This window comes from Phodopus roborovskii, unplaced genomic scaffold (assembly GCF_943737965.1).
Source record: "Phodopus roborovskii unplaced genomic scaffold, PHOROB, whole genome shotgun sequence".
Classification (NCBI taxonomy): Eukaryota; Metazoa; Chordata; class Mammalia; order Rodentia; family Cricetidae; genus Phodopus; species Phodopus roborovskii.
The window spans coordinates 1,628,224-1,644,166 of record NW_026126560.1 but is presented as its reverse complement, the minus strand read 5'-3'; the positions used below and the strand labels follow the sequence as shown (position 1 = coordinate 1,644,166).

The 15,943-nt window shown below is 42.3% G+C and overlaps 1 protein-coding gene across 1 annotated transcript in view; it reads left to right on the top strand.

The window, feature by feature from the left end:
- Window positions 1-5,254: 5,254 nt before the first annotated feature.
- Nup93 (nucleoporin 93) overlaps window positions 5,255-15,943 on the top strand; it is a 91,561-nt gene continuing 80,872 nt past the window's right edge. The window contains exon 1 of the mRNA XM_051201889.1: window positions 5,255-5,394. The gene's annotated coding sequence lies outside the window, so the exon portion shown is untranslated. The remainder of the gene's footprint in view (window positions 5,395-15,943) is intronic.

Here is a 15,943-nt window from a genome sequence, read left to right as displayed (position 1 = left end):
GAGATGAAGACGGTCATTTCATATTCATCTCAGGAGAAATCCATCAACACAAAGTCTCAATTCTGAACATCTATGCCCCTAATACAAAGTCACCCACATTCGTAAAAGAAACACTACTAAAACTCAAAGCTCATATAAAACCTCACACACTTGTAGTGGGAGACTTCAATACACCACTCTCAACACTAGACAGGACTACAAATCAGAAACTCAACAAAGAAACAAAAGAATTAACAGAAGTTATGTCTCAACTGGGGCTAACAGACATCTATAGAACATTCCATCCAAAGACAAAAGAATATACCTTCTTCTCTGCTCCACATGGAACCTTCTCTAAAATCAACCACATACTAGGAGACATAACAAACCTCAACAGATACAAGAGAATAGGAATAGTCCCCTGTATCTTATCGGACCACCATGCTTTAAAATTGGAATTCAACAACAACACAAATAGCAGAAAACCTGCAAACTCATGGAAACTTAACAATGTGCAATTGCACCACTCCTGGGTCAAAGAAGAAATAAAGAAAGAAATTAAAGACTTCCTAATATCCAACGAGAATGAGGATACAACATACCCGAACTTATGGGACACCTTGAAAGCAGTGCTACGAGGGAAGTTCATTGCACTAAGTGCCCATATGAAAAAAACAGAGGATAGTCACATAAATGAATTAACAGCCCAACCGAAAACCTTAGAACAGAGAGAAGCTAATTCACCCCGCAGGAGCAGACGCCAGGAAATAATCAACTTGAGGGCTGAAATCAACAAAATAGAAACCAGGAAAACAATACAAAAAATCAATGCAACAAAGAGTTGGTTTTTTGAGAAAATCAACAAGATAGATAAACCTTTATCCGAATTAACGAAAAATCAAAGACAGAACATGCAAATTAACAAAATCAGAAACGAAATGGGGAACATAACAACAGACACAGAGGAAATCCAGGAAATTTTCAGGTCATACTTCGAAAATCTGTATTCCACAAAAATTGAAAATTCAAAGGAAATGGACAAGTTTCTGGATAACTATCACTTACCAAAATTAAATCAAGAACAGACAAACAACTTAAATAGACCTATAACCCGAAATGAAATAGAAGCAGTCATCGAAAGCCTTCCAACGAAAAAAAGTCCAGGGCCAGATGGATTCAGTGCAGAATTCTACCAGACATTCAAGGAAGAACTAATACCACTACTCCTCAAACTGTTCCACAAGATAGAAACAGAAGGTTTATTGCCAAACTCTTTTTATGAAGCCACAATAACTTTGGTACCCAAACCTCACAGAGACACAACTAAGAAAGAAAACTACAGACCAATATCCCTGATGAACATCGATGCAAAAATACTCAATAAAATAATGGCAAACCAAATTCAAAAATACATCAGAGAAATCATCCACCATGATCAAGTAGGCTTCATACCTGGATTGCAGGGATGGTTTAACATACGAAAATCTATCAACGTGATCCACCATATAAACAAACTGAAAAAGAAAAACCATATGATTATCTCCCTAGATGCGGAAAAAGCCTTCGATAAAATTCAACACCCTTTCATGATAAAGGTATTAGAGAGGTCAGGGATAACAGGAACATACCTAAACATAATAAGAGCAATATACAGCAAACCAACTGCCAACATCAAACTGAATGGAGAGAAACTTAAGCCAATTCCTCTAAAATCAGGAACAAGACAAGGCTGTCCTCTCTCTCCATATCTCTTCAATATCATACTAGAAGTTCTAGCTAATGCTATAAGACAACAAAAGGAGATCAAGGGCATCCAAATTGGAAAGGAAGAAGTCAAACTGTCTCTATTTGCAGATGATATGATAGTTTACATAAGCGACCCAATAAACTCTACCAGGGAACTCCTACAGCTGATAAACACCTTCAGCAAACTAGCAGGATACAAGATAAACTCAAAAAAATCAGTAGCCCTATTTTTTTCAGACGACAAAGAGGCAGAGAAAGAAATCAGAGAAACATCACCCTTTACAATAGCCACAAGCAACATAAAGTATCTTGGTGTAACGCTTACCAAACAAGTAAAAGATCTATATAATAAGAACTTTGTGACTCTAAAGCAAGAAATTAAAGAAGATACCAGAAAATGGAAAGACCTCCCATGCTCTTGGTTAGGTAGGATAAACATAGTAAAAATGGCAATCTTACCAAAAGCAATCTACAGATTCAATGCAATCCCCATTAAAATCCCACCACAATTCTTCACCGACCTTGAAAGGATAATAATCAACTTTATACGGAAAAACAAAAGACCCAGGATAGCCAAAACAACCCTATACAATAAAAGAACTTCAGGAGGCATCACCATTCCTGACTTTAAGCTCTACTACAGAGCTATAGTTCTGAAAACAGCCTGGTATTGGCATAAAAATAGACAGGTAGACCAATGGAATCGAATTGAAAATCCTGATATTAATCCACGCACCTATGAACACCTGATTTTCGACAAAAGAGCTAAAATTATACAATGGGGCAAAGACAGCATCTTCAACAAATGGTGCTGGCACAATTGGATGAGGATGTGTAGAAGACTGCAGATAGACCCATGTCTGTCGCCATGCACAAAACTCAAGTCCAAATGGATCAAAGACCTCAACATCAATCCAGCCACATTGAACCTCTTAGAAGAGAAAGTAGGAGGTACCCTTGAACAAACTGGTATAGGAGACCACTTCTTGAACATAACTCCAGGGGCACAGACACTGAAAGAAACAATTAATAAATGGGACCTCTTCAAACTTAGAAGCAAAGGACACAGTTGACAAGACCAAACGGCAGCCCACTGACTGGGAAAAGATTTTCACTAATCCTATATCCGACAAAGGGCTGATCTCCAAAATATACAAAGAACTCAAGAAACTAGTCAACAAAACACCAAATAACCCTATTAAAAAATGGGGTACAGAACTGAAGAAAGAATTCTCAATGGAGGAAATCAAAAAGGCTGAAAGACACTTAAGAAAATGCTCCACATCCTTAGCTATCAGGGAAATGCAAATCAAAACAACTTTGAGATACCATCTTACCCCTGCCAGAATGGCTAAAATTAGAAACACCAGTGATGACTTATGTTGGAGAGGATGTGGAGAAAGTGGAACACTCCTCCACTGCTGGTGGGAGTGCAAACTCATACAGCCATTTTGGAGATCAGTATGGCGGTTCCTCAGGAAAATGGGAATTAGTTTACCACAGGACCCGGCAATCCCTCTCTTAGGCATATACCCAAAGAATGCACATACGTGCAACAAAGACATCTGTTCAACTATATTCATAGCAGCACTATTTGTAATAGCAAGAACTTGGAAGCAACCAAATGCCCCTCAATTGAAGAATGGTTAATGAAGTGTGCTGTTCAAATTGGACAAGCAGGACACAAAAGAGTGTGTCTGCCAAACCTTGCCAAGACAAGGCAGGTCTGTCTTTCAAAAATCCTACCTCATGGAAATGTTTGTCAGATATTCTAGGCCTATAGGCCAAAAACTAATGCCCCGGTGTTTCAGAAGAACCTTGGGTGGCTCTCCAGGCATCTAGCTGTTTTTGTCATTTTTCATATCTTTGGAAATCGCTTGCTTGCACTTTCTGCTTACTCAGGTAATATTATTTCTTTCACTGGTCTCTGAGGAAGTCGAATAGTGGATAGTTATAGTTTTTCTTCTTTACTAGGCTCAGAAAAGAAACTCACAAAAAGAGGTGTAAAGTGTAAAAGGTTGACAGACATTAAAAGATAATTTGATAATACAAATTAGAATAGAAAGTGAATTAGGTACAACCTATTGGACTCACCAAGATAGGGTAAGTAATGGAGTATTTTCCCTGAATTTGTTAAATGTGAATGGATTAGACATTGTTGATGTATTTATTACCTGTGTATATTATATATGGTTATTTTATTTATTGCATATAGTTTTTCTTATATTAGTTATAACCTTCTTCATATTAGACAAAGAAGGGGAAGTATGGTAATATTTTATGATCTAACAAATAAAGCTTGCCTGAAGATCAGAGTGCAAAGCTAGCCATACTTGTCAGCCATTCAGGCCAGACAGTGGTGGTACACACCTTTAATCCCAGCAGCCACACTCGTTAACCATAGAGGCCAGGCGGTGGTGGTGCATGCCTTTAATCCCAGCCCTAGAGAGAAATATAAGGCAGAAGGTGACAGCAGCTCAGGGGCTCAATCTGCAGTCATGTTGAGCCTTGGTAGAGGTAAGTACTGTCTAGTGGTTGGTTGCTTTGCTTTTCTGATCTCCAACTGGAACACCAGTATCTGTTTTCTGGGTTTTTATTATTCGTGCTACACAGATCCTCAGAGCTAAGCTTGCTCTCCTTTTGAATTCTACTTTTTTGTCTGTTTGGTTAGTTTGGTTTTGGTTTTTTAAGACAGGTTTCTCTGTGTAGCCCTGGGTGTTCTGTAACTCACTTTGTAGACCAGGCTGGCCTCAAAGATAATCCTGCCACTGCCTCCCAAATGCTGGGATTAAAGGCATGTGCCACCACTGCCTGACTCCTTTTGAATTCTAATTCTAACTCAGAACTTCCTCTTATCTAGTTCTCTCTTCAGCAGTTGCTGAGATCTGTAACTTGGCTGTTCTGTTATTTTTCTCTCAAATTCCCAACAAAATTGTTCCTTGGTTTCCTTCTGAATTTGTTTTTTACATTTCTTCTGCCTACCAGACTAAGAATCTCCAGAAAGGTTCTTGCATGTTTTGTTCATCTTCCTAAAAGGCCACACTGAAGCAATCTCTTTTCTTTGCATCTCACCGTTTCTCTTTTCTGTAATTGGCCTGTTGGGGTGGGCAGCCCAGACCAGCTTGCTCAGGCTGCCAAACTATATGCTTTTCCCCTAAAAGCCCCGAAACATGTTTTCATTTTCCACCTTTTAGTGAGAATGTCACCTAGGAGAATCCTTGCCTGGCCATCCAACTATTTTCTTCAATTCGCTTGCTTTTCAGTTCCTAGTTTTCCTAATTACTTCTGAAGTTACTATATTTTCTTTCTCTGGTCTGACTTAGAACTTCTTGAAGAAAGGGATTCTGTCTGCTGTGGAAGTCACTGTGTGGATTTGTCCTTCTGGGGGATCTGTGGAAATGAGTGTTTTAGTACTGTCAATTCCAAACACGTGGGGCGGGGAGGAGGGTGGAGTTCCCTAGACTAACTTGCAAAGAAAGCTCCGCCTCAGCCCCGCCCTTGTTCGTGTCCTCTCTTGCAGGTCTCCATAAAGTTCATTTGGCGGCGCAACGCGCAGGGGCTTCTGGGACCTGAGCGCCTGGGCCAATCAGGAAGCGCGGGCGAGCGGCGCGAGAAGCGGCGGCGTAGTGCAGCAGCCGGGTGTGGACGGCAGACCCGCGGCAGAGGCAGGTAAGGAGTGTGAGCTGCGGATGATCGTGTGGCCCAGGGTTCAGGGCCTGGCCTCGAAGCAGACCCCCCAAGGCTGGTTGGAACCCCAGCCGAAGTTCGTAGCCATGAGGTTCGCGCTTCCTTTCCTGGGGCGGCTGGGAACTCCGGCCGGCGGCGACTCCGCACCGAGTGCTGTGACTAGGCTCTTCCGAGTGTGGTCCTCCCCACTGGTGCGCTATCGCCACGCCCACCCGCGCTCACAGCTGCCAGGCGTAACCCGGCCTGCCTGCGCTCTTTGGGGGGGGGGGGCATCCTTCCAGAGACAACCCAGGCGAAGCCCTGTCAACTCTTGTCTCCTCTGCTGGTAATCCAGCAGGATGCTAGGTTGCCACTCGGGTTGGCTCTGCTGTCTCTAGGTATCTTGCATCTAAGATGTCTTCTGTAAGAGACCCCGAAGTCCCCTTTGAAAGAAATCACAGCATGCTGGACACGGTGTCGCTGTCAAAGCGAGTTTGAAGCCAGCTTGGTGTAAGGTAGACCCTGTCCCAGTCCTACCCCCCCCCCATAGATGGCTTTCAGCACAAGCAAAGGTCAGCGCTGGTATTCTGTTTGGGGATACATTTTGTGTTCTGTCTGGGCGCACCACACCCCAAACCGTACCAAGAACATTCGTTTATTCCATAAAAATACCCAAGCATCTTTTTACCACTCTTTCCCACTGTCCGTTTGTTTGGGACATTTTTTTTTTTTAATTTATGCTGAGCTCATCCATTTAAATACCTGCATTAGACCAATAGCCTGTATTTCTATTTTTAGCCTAGCCCCCTCTCCCTGACCTGTATCCAGCTGCCTACTGAGCATCTTAAGGTGGTCTGGTCATCTACTGAAAGAGAACATAAAGCTAGCAAACTCTCTTGTATTTTCCTCCCCCAGACGTCTCCTCAGCCTATTTTTATTTATTTAAATTTTTATTTTAATTATTTTTGCAGGGAGTGAGACAGGTTTTCTGCTGTGTATTCCAGGCCTGCCTTAAACTTTAGATCCTCCTGCCTCAGTTTCCTGGGCTCTGTTGACAGGTGTGTGTGTGAAATGAAGTCTCGCAGTATTTGCCAGCCACTGACCTTTTTCTCTTTCCTCTTCCTCCTCCTTCCTTCTACTTGGGAGAGACTCCAAGGCTTTGTTAGGCAACTATAGTACCATTGAGCCACATCCCTCCCTCAGTGCTGGGGTCAGACTGATACCAGTGAATGGCCATCCTGCCCTGCGCAGCTGTATGCCTGGGTACGAGGATCCAAACTCAAATCCTCAAGCTTGTGTCACACCACATGCACTTTGCCCAGTCATCCACTTCAGACCACTTTACACTCACTCCACCGCTGCAGTCAAATGGTAGATTAATTCCCCAACACATAGTTGCTGACTACCAGGAGAACCTCAAGCACTGTCCGAAATTTCTTTTCTAAATGCCTGTGTTGGTCTGTGAGGTCCACTAAAGTTCCCCTTCCTTCCAGTAATTTTGGAGTGTCTTTGGTGTACTAGTTATTTTTTGTTCATTGCACTAGGAATTGGTGCTGTGAAAAACAAAAAAAAAAGAACCCAAACCAGGAAAAGTATGCAGGCCTCAAGGACCCTGCTAGAAGACAGATAACAGATTAACAAATAAGTAGCCATATGCCTGCTATTGATGTGTGCTTCTGAGGGGTAGAGTATAGAAACAGTGGGACTGCTTAGTTGGAAGTTGGAGTGTCTTAGCTTCTTTAGAAAGGAGACCCAGAGCAGAGATGGAATGGAGTAAGGGATAAGCCTTGCCGACCTTTAGAGATCAATGTGCTGTAGGTGCAGAGAGTGGTGACTGTAGAAGCCAGTGGCAGCCGTGTGTTTAGTGTATTGGAGGGGCCAACAGGAGGTTATATGGCTGAAGCACATAGTCATGGGGAAAATGTAGCAGAAAGGCATCTGTTGGTACAGGGACAGATGATGGTGTCTCACAGCACACCCAACCTCATCCATGCTAAGCAAGCTTTATTGCTTACCTGCCTTAGCCCCCTGAGTAGTTGGGATTACAGGCAGCATCATTACATCTGGCTGGACTGTAGTTTACAGATGTGGGAGTTATCGAGTTATTGAAGGCTTAGCCTCCCCCCCCCCCAGCAAAAAAAAAAAACTTTTTTTTTTTTTTTTTTTTTTTTGTAGTTTGAAATTTAAAACTAGGGCCTTGAGCATGCTAAGTGTTAAGCCACTGGACCTACATTCCCTGGTTTCCAAAGGCTCATTCCCACTATTAGACAGAAAACATACCAGGTAGCAAAGGTGTCAATATCAGGAAGAGGGAAACTAGCCCTGGAGGCTGTAGTGTCACCTGGTGGTGATGTGACAATTGCTGGGAGTGTGGTGATAGTGGTGGATTAAACAAAAATGGACTCACACATTTATTTATGTGTTTTAAGAATAAATGAGCTCATAAGCAGATGTTGTCACACACACTGTTACAACCCCCCCCCAAAAAAAGTAGTAAATTGTATTATAGTGTCTGAGTTAGCAGAATGAGGAATGCTTGTGAGCTAACAATCCAAGGTCCAGTGCAGATGGAGAGGAAAGGAGTGAGTTAGAACCTGAGATGTGGACACAGGGGCCATATTGGAATGAGGAAAGTAGCTGGTGATGGTTGAAAAACTACACTTTGACACATAGTAGGTGTGACAGTGACATGTTTGAGAGGGAGTACATTGGCGATGTCTGAAACTCAACCCAGCTTGGAGTTTGAATGCAAGGGGGCATGAGTGGATTTGAGGATCATTGAGAATTAAGGACAGTGAAGAGATGTGAATTTGGAGGCAGTATTTCTTGCTGAATTATTTTTCTTTTTCCTTACTATTCCTACTAAGAACTGTCAACTATGTGGCTCATCATTTTTTTTCCTATATGTTTGCTAATTAATGTCTGTGGTCAGTGTTTATTGAGATTACAGAGAATTTCCCATTACCACAATACCAGGTTACCATAACAGAAGACCATAGATTGGGTGGCTTAAAAGAAATTTGAGCTCTCCTTTGTGCTTGTAATCCAGCATTCTGAAGGCAGACAGAGGTAGGATTGTGTTTTCTAGGTCACAATAGCTACATGATAAAAACTTGTCAGAACAAAACAAAGCACAGTGTACAGAAAGAAGGAACCCAACCAACTCCCCATCTTGAAATTGTTTATCTTACTGCTTTGGAAATTGGAGATTTGTGCATGGTTAGGTGCTGGTGAGGGTCTTGTTAATGGCTACCATCTTGCTCTCAATGTTCACACATGGTCTCTCCTTCTTGACATATGCCTGAGGAGGAATGGGTGGGAGAAGGCAAGCTCTGTATTATGTTTTCATAGAAGGCCACCAAGTGCATCTTATGGACCCTACTGTTTATCACTTTATTTAAACCTGCTGCCTCCCAAAGGCCTCATTTCCTTATGTCATTTCATTGGCATAATTTTGAAGGTTCGTAATTCAATCCACTGTATCCAGAAAGGTATGATATGCTCACTCCTAATCAGTATCCCATTTGAGTCCCTAGTGCTAACCAGTATTCTAGTTTCTAGCATATAGATTAGTTTTTTCCTGTTTTTTAAGAGGACTCATGCAGCTTGCTCCCTTTGTTTGGATCTTGCTGGTGGTATAGGCTATAATTAGATCTTTTCCATTGCTGTATAATATACTAGGGCATGCATACCACCTTAAGAAAACCCAAATGGAATGGTTTTGTGTATGCTGTGATTTTTAAGTTATAATGAGGGGGAAGGCTCCTACATTGTTGTTGAGGCCTAGTAAAACCTGTATTGTTTTTCTGATATTTAGAAAATACATGCTGTTTTTCCAGGGAGTCATTCTGTTTCTAATGGTGTATACCTTTGAAAGCTATTGTGCTATATAGTTTTATGTCACTTTGGCAGTGCTGGAGTCATCTGAGAGGAAGGAACCTCAGTGAACAAAGTACCTCCATAAGATCAGCTGTAGAAAAGCCCATAATGTATTTTCTTAATTTGTGATTTATAGTGGAGAGTCCAGCCCATTATGGGTGCTGGTGGTCCTGGGTTCTATAAGAAAGCAGGCTGAGCAAGTCATGAGGAGCAAGCTAGTAAGCAAGCAGCTCCCCTTCATGGCCTCTGCCTCAGCTCCCGACTCCAGGTTCCTTCTCTGCTTGAGTTTCTGTCCTGATTTCCTTGATGATGAACTATGATGTGGAATGGTAAGCTGAATAAAAAACCCTTCCCTCCCCAAGTTGCTTTGGTTATATTGCTTCATCACAGCTATAGTAATCCTAACTAAGACACCTATCTTGGTTTACAAAAAGGTTTCTCAGCTTAGAAACTGTTAATATTTTGGGTCAGTTATTTGTCAAAGGTTATGCTGTGTGTTGTAGGATGCTTAGCAGAAACTCTGGCCTCTACTATACAGAAGTAATATGTCTTCTGCTCCAAATTGTGATATCCAAAAGTGTCTTAGGGTTTTATTACTATGAAGATACTATGACCATGACAGCTTTTATAAAGGAAAACATTTAATAGGGCTCACAGTTTTAGTCCACTATTGTCATGATGGGTTGCATGCAGGCAGACATGGTACTAGAGAGAAGGAGACTGAGCCATACTGGACGTAGCTTGAGCATATGAGACTCAAAGTGTGCCCCCACAGTGACACACTTCCTCCAACAAGGTCATACCTCCTAATAGTGCCACTCCCTACGAGCCAATCATTCAAACACATTAGTCTGTGGGGACATTCCTATTCAAGCCACTGCAGAAAGTGTCTCAGAATATTGACACATGGCCCCAGAAGGCAAAGTCACCCATAGTTGAGAACCAAAGCTTAGAGAAAAGACTCGGAACCAGAGTCAGCGTTCTTTTAGGCTGCCTTAGTCACCTCTCTGTGTTTATGCCAGCTGTAAGGTGGAGCCTGCTTTATTCCTAGGTAAAGAATTTGTGTCACCTTCAAAGTAGGGCTGCTCCTTCGGAGGAGTTTAAAGGTGAGTCTAAAGACAGGTATATGTGAGCAGTCCTTTAGAAATTAGCCTGGATAGTGCAGTCCCAGATGAGAGGGTGGAACTTCTTGGCGTCTGCTCTCTTGCTTTCTATTTCTAGCTAGGATTTCTGCTCTCTAACAGCCCAGAGTTCACCAGAAAGTTCTTTATGTAAAGTCCTTAGGCAGTTCATTTGTGTTTCTGTGCTACTGGGTTACTTCTCTTTGCTACCTGGAGATGAACTAATACAAGTGACATTTTCTGACACTACCCATTCCTTACTGAGTCATCCTGGGCAGCGCTTACCCAGATCCTTTTCTGAGTGGGCTCATTGGTTTTCCTTCATTTTCCCCAGAAGACTTAATGTTTTGAGTAAGGATCAGGTCTCTTCTGCTGTGTTGTAGGACTCCAGGGAATTACCCAATAACCTTCTTTTTGAGTATGTGTGCCCATGTGTATTCCTGTGTGTAAATATAGGCAGCTTACCATGGCAACATGTATGTTGTTCAGAGGACAACCTCTGGTGTTGGTTCTCCCCTTCCACCATGTGTAAGAGGAGTCTCTGTTGTTTTCCTGCTGAGTATGCCAGGCTAGCTTCTGAGGGTTCTCCTGTCTCTGCCTGCCATCTCTCCTTTACAGTGCTGGGAGTTTAGATGCTTGTGCAATTACAGATACTCACACTAGTATTGGGTTCTGGGGATTTGAACTTAGTTCTCCTGCTTGTGGGGCAGTGTTCTTACTCATTGGTCACTCTCCCCAGACCCTCCTCCCTCCAGTGTTTTACAGTTCTACAAAACAGCAAGTAACATTTTTTTCAGTTGCATTTTATTTATTTATTGTGTATGTACTACAAATGCAAATGTGAACATAATTACAAGTGTGGTTATTTATGTGGAGAAAAAGGACAGCCTTCAGGAGTTGGTTCTCTCTACCATGTGGATCCCAGGGATTGAACTCAGATCGTCAGGTTTAGCCACCAGCACCTTTATCCAACTGAGCCATTTTGCTGGTCCTTGTCTTCTTACAATTATTTTTATTTTTGTTGGGTGTTTTGCCTGCATGTATGTCTGTGTACCACATGTGTGCTTGGTGCCCTCAAAGGCCAGAAGAGAGCCATAAATGCCCTGGAACTGTAGTTACAGATGGTTGTGAGCCCACCATTGTGTACTGGGAATGAAACTCAGGTCCTCTGGAAGAGCATCAAGTACTCTTAACCACTGAGCTGTCTCCTCCTCAGCCTCCCACACCCATTAAGTTTATTATTATTTTTCTGTGTGTATGAGTGGTTCTTACATTTTTTTAAATTTTTTGTGTTTGTATTAAGTGTTTTGACTTCATGTATGAATGTGTGCCACATGCATTTCTGGTGTCCAGTGAGGCCAGAAAAAGGCTTGTATCCCCTAAAACTGGAGTTATGGGTGGTTATGAATTACCGTATGGGTGCTGAAGTCCTCTTAATCATTGAGGGAGCTGTCCAGCCCTTTTTCTTTTTAACTGTTTTAAATTTTTGAAATTTATTTTCCTATGTGAATGTGGTAGATCACACATGTAATCCTAGCACTTGGGAAGCTGAAGCAAAAGGATCACCTTGAATTTAAGACCACGATGGACCACTTAATGAGTTCCAGACTAATGGTTACAGAATTAATGAGATTCTGCACAACAAAGAAACAAAGGAAAAAATACTAACTTTTTTCTTTGTAGGTTGTGTCACCCCCCCACACACACACTGCACGCCCACGAGACAGGGTTTCTCTGTAGCCCTGACTGTCTTGAAACTTACCAGGCTGGCCTCAAACTCAGAGATCTGTCTGGCTTCTATGTATCAATTTCGTGTGTGTGTGCGTGCGTGTGCGCGTGTGTGCGTGCGTGTGTGTGTGTGTGTGTGTGTGTGTGTGCGTGCACGCGCATACTTGTGCATTGGTCAGTGTCAGGTGTCTTCCTCTTACTGCTTTCTGTGTCAATTTGGAGCTTGTCCAGTTGGCTAGACTGGCTCGTGGGGCAAAGTACTTCCTCCCCCTAATCCTCATACCTCCTTTTGGGATTGCAGGTGTATACCACTAAGCCTAGCCTTTTACATGGGTTTTGGGGATCCAAAGTCAGGTCCACATGTTGGCGCAGCAAGCACATTCTTTATCCATCCATCCATCCATCCATTCATCTTCCTAGCTCAATGTCTGTCTTTGACAATATCTCTCAAAATATAGTAGGGATAACTGCTTTTTTGGGGGGTGGTGGAGGTGGAGGATCTTTGTGGTTGAAGCAATGGTATTTGGGTATATGGTAAAATTAGAATCACACTGGTACTAAGTACTGTTTGAGTATTGTTTGATGATATAGATGTGAATTGTGGTTAGAATGAAATGTCCCTCCATAGTCACGAGAATTTGAACACTTTATCCCCAATTGATAGCACTGTTAGGAGGAAGTATGTCACTGGAGGTGGGCTTTGAGGGTTCCTCTTTTTTTTTTTTTTTTTTTTTTTTTTTAGTTATTTTTATTTTATGTGTATGAATGTTTGAATGTATGTCTGTGCACCAAGTGCATACAGTGCCCATGGTCAGAAGGGGACATCAGATCTCCTGGGCTGTAGTTATAGGCTGTTGTGAGCTATCATGTGAGAGCTGGGAATTGAACCCAGGTTCTCCGTAAGAACAGCGAATGCTCTTAACCTCTGAGCCATCTCTCTAGCCCTTCATTTAATCTTTTATTTTAAAATTCTGAGGATCAAAACGAGGACTGTGTGTGTGCTAGGCAAGTATTCTACCTCCTGAGTTGCACCCCCAGCCTTCATTTAATCTTTGTACCTGTGTACACTGCTAGATCCTAGTGCATGTGTGGCTTAGCCAGGTGCTTAGCACTAGCATCAAACCATGATTTATTAGCTCAGACACACTTCCAGGATTAGCAAAAGCTGTGAAGGGGTTTCATGTCTTTAAATCATTGAAAACAATCTAAAAAGGATACTATTTCATGTTAAAGTAGTATGAAATTCAAATTATAGTTTGCATTGTTAACAGTTTTGCTGGAGAGCCATGCTTATTTGCATGTATGTTCTCCATGGCTGCTGTCAAGCTAGAATAGCAATGCTGAGTAGTGACAGAAACTGGCCTACAAAGCTTAATCTTTCCCTAGTTCCTAGGAGAATAGACAGACTTGAGATGGCTGGCTTTGTAGTCTTTCGTGCTTCACTTTGCTTCTTCTCAGCTTTGGGGTTCTGAGGACTCTGGTCTCTGGAATGTGTTCTGGGAGTAACAGGTTTGAAACAGAACTACTAAGTAGTAGCTATTTCTGGGATGACCCAGTGGTCATTTTTGCTTTTGAGAAAGTGTGTCATGTAGTTCAGGTTGGCCTCAAACTGTCTGTATTAGTTACTTTTCTGGCTGCTGTGGTGAAATACTATGACAACAGCAGTTTAAGGGGAGAGGGCTTATCTCAGCTCTCAGTTTGATGGTGAAGTCATGATGGCAGGAACCTGAGGGCAGGTTGCTATGTCTGCAGTCAGAAAGAATAATGAACGTTGTACTTAGTACGGGATCTCAGACCACTCATGTTTAGGTTGGGTTTTCCTGCCTCAGTTAGCCCACTACAGATAATTCTTTTCTGACATGCCCAGACACTAACCCAATCTAGATGATCCCTAGATGTTTCCAGAAGCTTGCCTAGGATGGATGACTAGCCATTCTTTCAAGTTGTTAATCAATAGCCGAGGGTGCTTTGGATTCCCCATTCCTACCTCCAAATGCTTAGATTATAGACATGTGCCAATTTAAAGAACTTGATGAACCCTCAGTTTGGGAGTTGTCACAAGCCCTGGTAGGTGAAAAGAAGTATTCTACTTGTGGCTGGGGCTTAAAAGCAAAAGGAGAGAAACCAATGAGCCAGTAATACCAGAAACAGGTGAGTACATTTCGAAGTAACAAGCAGAAATATTGTAAGAGACCAAGATCGAAGCCACTTAGAAGCATGCTAAAGGGACCATTTTATGATGACTTAGAATGGTTTAGAAGTGCTCAGTGGTTTTGAGTTTATTTATTTATTGGCTTTTCGAGACAGGGTTTCCCTGTGTAGTTTTGGAGCTTGTCCTGGCACTTGCTCTATGGACCAGGCTGGCCTTGAACTCACAAAGATCCACCTGCCTCTGCCTCCTGAGTGCTGGGATTAAAGGCATGTGCCCCCACAGCCCGGCTTAGTTTGAGTATATAATTATCTAGCTTTTCTGACTCAATTGAGTATTTAATATGTTACTTGAGAGTGTGGACATGACCATGGGTTTTTTTGTTTGTTTGTTTGTTTGTTTTTTCATAATTAAAACTCCACATATTTTAGTAACAATTAAACTGAAATTAACTCACCTATTTTCACTATCTTTATATAATGACCTCATTTTACCATGTATGCATTATAGGGATTGTTTTAGTTAATTTCCTTCTTGCTGTGACCAAATAACCCAGCAAGAGACAGTTTAGAGGAGTAAGGGTTCATTCTGTAAGTAAGGCTAATTTTATGTCAGTTTGCCACAAGCTAGAGTCATTAGAGGGGAGGGAACCTCAATTTGGAAAATGCCTCTATAAGATCCAAGTAAGTCATTTTTTAATTAGTGATTGATGAGACAGGACCCAGCTCATTGTGGGTAGTACTATCTCTGGGCTGGTGGTCCCTGATTCTGTAAGAAAGCAGGCTGAACAAGCCACTCTTCCATGGTCTCTGCATCAGCTCCTGCCTCCGGGTTCCTGGCCTATTTGAGTTCCTGTCCTGGCTTCCTTCAATGATGAACAGTGCTGTGGAAGTGTAAGCCAAATTAACGTTTTCCTCCCCAACTTGCTTTGGTCATGGTGCTTCATCACTGCAATAGAAACTGTGACTCAGACATTGGTTGAGGGCTGCATCCCACCATGCCAGGAAAGGTATGGTTCCAGAGGATTACATTTACAGCCAAGGCATGAGTGAATAGAATGAGGGTGGGTAATAAAACCTCACGGCTTTGTCCTCAGTAAAGGTCTTTACCCATTGAAGGTGCCACAGCATCCCCTAACAAGCACTACCGACTGGGACCAAGGCACACATCTCTCTTGGGACATTTCCCATTCAAACCACACATATTTGCATCCACCTCATTTAAGGGTGTTGGTGTGCCCCAGTGGGGCATATGCTGTTTAGACATTGAATGATAAGTGAGTGCAATGCAAGCCAGCATTAGGGAACAGAAGAAAGTGTGAACTTTAGTTATTTAATTTTCTCAGCATCTGTTGACCCACCTATGGCCAGCAAGGCTAAGTCTTGAGGTTCGAAAGATATATTCCTAAGATCTGAGTGGGGTACCGGGGGACCCCAGGCTTTTGAGCTGAAGTAGTGCAAACGAAGCGCTTCTCAATTTTATTATTAAAGCGAGTAAAACACAAGGTGACATTTACAGTTAGCTTCAGCAAATACAAGTATCATGGGGGAATACACTTGGTGTTAATGTCTTTCCATCTTTGGTCATGTGAAAGAGCCAAGAGCATCCCTCCCAGGTCTTTGCCTTTCTCTCGGAGATGATGCCGACATCTGGGCATTTCCTTCATATGTTCTTG